Source organism: Martes martes (genome assembly GCF_963455335.1).
Source record: "Martes martes genome assembly, chromosome: 1".
In the NCBI taxonomy this organism is placed as follows: domain Eukaryota; kingdom Metazoa; phylum Chordata; class Mammalia; order Carnivora; family Mustelidae; genus Martes; species Martes martes.
Genome location: NC_137888.1, coordinates 1,495,644 through 1,498,897, shown reverse-complemented (window position 1 = coordinate 1,498,897; position 3,254 = coordinate 1,495,644).

Sequence of the window (3,254 nt, the reverse complement as noted above, 5' to 3'; positions counted from 1 at the left end):
CGCTCTGGGGGAAGTGCTTACGTGGGGTGATTGCACGACAGGCGACAGGCAGCCGCCAGACCCCGGCCCCCGCACGCCCCGCCCACGCCCACAGGTGTCTGAGGAAGGCCCCAGGGGCCGGCGAGGGACCTGCCCTTCCTTGCACACGTTCCCGCGAGGAGCAGAGCGGCGTGAAGGGGGGGATGAGTGCTGTGGGCATGGTCCTAGGCTGGCACCCAGGACTCGCCCCTGCAGGCGGAGGGGGCCGTGCCCCGCAGGGACAGAGGACGGCAGACTTGCACGCCGGGACAGGGGCCCGGCCTGCAGACTGCAGCCATCGGAGAACAAGGTGCTGGGACTGAGGGTTGTGGTCACGGAACAAAAAGCGTGACAGGGACTCAGGAGCACAGTGACCCTGGGAGTGAGCTGGCGAGCAGGACAGAACCGGCCCCAACACTGGCAGGAGGACACAAGACGGATGCAGGTGCACAGAGCCCGCACCCGTCCGACCGGCAGCGCCCAGGAGCAGAGACCCGGGGACAGAGAGGACCAGACACCCAGCGACGGGGAGGCTCCGGACCCGAAAGAGCGGCCCAAGCGACAGGCCACTGCTGCCCTCGGGGGGCTTCTAGTGCCCTTGCAGGACAGAACAGAGAGCAAGAAAATGCCACGAGGTGGGGGGGGGGATTCGAATGGGGACAGGGGCAAGGAGAGGAGACGCGGATCGATCAGGTAAGCCAGACGTCTCCAGCCGGAGCAGGACGCAGGCACCCGGCTCCCTGCACTGTGCACAGACGCTCCCCAGAAACAGGCAGACGGACGGATGGACAGGTCCGACAGGGACATGAGGGTAGGGGACACAAAGGTGAGCAGGGGAGCAAGCAGAATAACTACAGGTTTTAAAACCGAAGTAAAAATAGTAAGAATCTGAAACAAAAGTCCGGCGGGACTAGAGCAGGAGATGAGGGGAGCACACGGCCGTTTCTGGTGCGCATCAGTGGGCGTTTTGTTAGGAAGTATTTAATATTATATGTAAGAACTGTCAAAAAGCCTTCTTAAGGATATAAATAGGATGTATACATCTGAAAAAAAAGAAAATATGACAATTTTTGTTTTAAAAAAGACAAGAGAAACAGAAAAAATAAGATTATAAATTAAAAACATATAATAAGATATCGGGAATGAGGTTTTTTTTCCTAAAGATTTTATTTATTTATGAGAGAGAGAGAAAGACAGAGTGGGGGGAGGGGCAGAGGGAGAGAGAATCCCAAGCAGACTCCCCGCTGAGCACAGAGCCCGACACGGGGCTCGATCCCACGACCCTGAGATCATGACATGAGCCAAAATCAAGAGTCAGATGCCTAACCAACTGCGCCACCCAGGCAACCCAGGAATGATTTCACATGTTCTAGAATATTCCAGAATTTCAGGAATCATAGCACCTAGGAGGGGCTTATCGTCTCCCACTTCGAATAAACAAATTATTGCATCGGGTTTTAAAAACAAAGAGACAGATGGGTTCCAACTACGTGCTCTCTCTCAAGGGAATCTGGACGGTACAGAACGATTAGAGAGTAACAAAGAAGCACAGACCGAGAATGTCCCCATGCCACACCCACTGCGGCCTCACGAGATAAAGCAGTGACCGTCACTGGCCACCACACCACAGAGACAGATGCCATGCACTGTGCACGCGCCTTTGTGGCACAATCTGGGTGAAAGGGCACGACAAATTGAGACACTAATCAAGTAGACATCACGATTGTCACGACTGCACCCAACTCGGACCAAGACTTTAGATCTACTATGGGGTTACAGGAAGAACAGGGGACAGAGGCATGTGTTAAATGACACCACAGGGATTCATCCTGCAAAACCCCGCGAGACAAACCACAAAGTGCCAGGGAGAAGAGTGGGGGAAGGAGACCGGGCTCAGGAACCCACGGGTTAAGAGATTTAGGAGAAAATCAACCAATCGCAATGTACGGAGGGGGTGATATTAAGAAAGTACGGTTGGGGCCCCCGACGGGCTCCGTCGGTTAAGAATGCGACGCTTGATTTCGGCTCAGGTCGTGAGCTCGGGTCCTGGGGTCGGGCCCCGCACTGGGCTCTGCACTCAGCACGGAGTCTGCCCGAGACTGTCTCTCCCTCTGCCTCTCCTCCCCCTCTGCTCGCTCACTCTGTCTCAAATAAATACATAAATCTTCAAAGAAAAGTGCTGTTCGTTTTCTTAGGTGGATAGATTTTGTGATTATACTCAAGAGTTGTCGCCTTTAAGAGTTACACACTGAAGTATCTGCGGAGGACGCGGTGCCGTGTTCCGGATTTGCTGCCAGATAATGAGTGGGGGGAGGGGTGGCGGAGGGAGGGTGGGAAAATTAAGGAGATGTTCGCCTTCCCATACACGTCGGCCCTGCTCCTGGGCCCCCAGGGAAGCTATAGCTTGACATTTACCCAAGGTCAAAATGACTCAGCAAAACCCCGAAGCATGGGCTGTACTTCTGCTCCAATTCTGCTCCGAGCACATACCGTATATCTGCTTCGTTCAAAAAATAACCGAAAAGGAGCATTCCAAGCATAAAGAGAAGAAAAACAAAAAAACCCTCCCTGACTCCTGTAAGATTAAAGTCATGTAGCATCACATACACTAAGAATGTTCTAGAATATTCCTGAATTTCAGGAACCGCGGCACCTCGGAGTGGGTTAAAGATAAGACAGTCTATTGTTTTCTGGAATGCACTTCGTCGTGGTGACGGGAGCTCTGTGTAAAAGCACACATGACCCCGCACCCACGCCCGTTCCTGAGTGCGGTCATCCCGTGAGCACGGTCCACCCGGGCAGCGGTCCTCGCACGCGCTCCAGTAACACTCTTCTCCTTTCTCTTTAAAATGTTTAAAAAGTTTTGTTCATTTTGCACCAGCAGTGGGTAAGGCTATAAATGAAACAAGATTGGCCAAGTTGAAGATCGTTGAGGCGAATGTTGAGGGCATATGGATTCATGAAGCTGCTCTGTCAACTTTTGTGACTGTAAATTTTCTGGAGTAAAAAAAATGTTTAACTTTAAAAAGAAGTGTCAATTTGCTGAAGGAGGATACTTTCAGTTTTGCAAGATGAGAAAGTTCTGGAGTTTGTTTGCACACAATGTGGACAGAACATCTGATCTGCACACTCAAAAATGGGAAAGATGGTTGGATACATGGTTAAATTTATGTTTTGTGTTTTTTTTCTTAAGATTTTTAAATTGTTTATTTGTTTATTTGAGAGAGAGCGAGCGT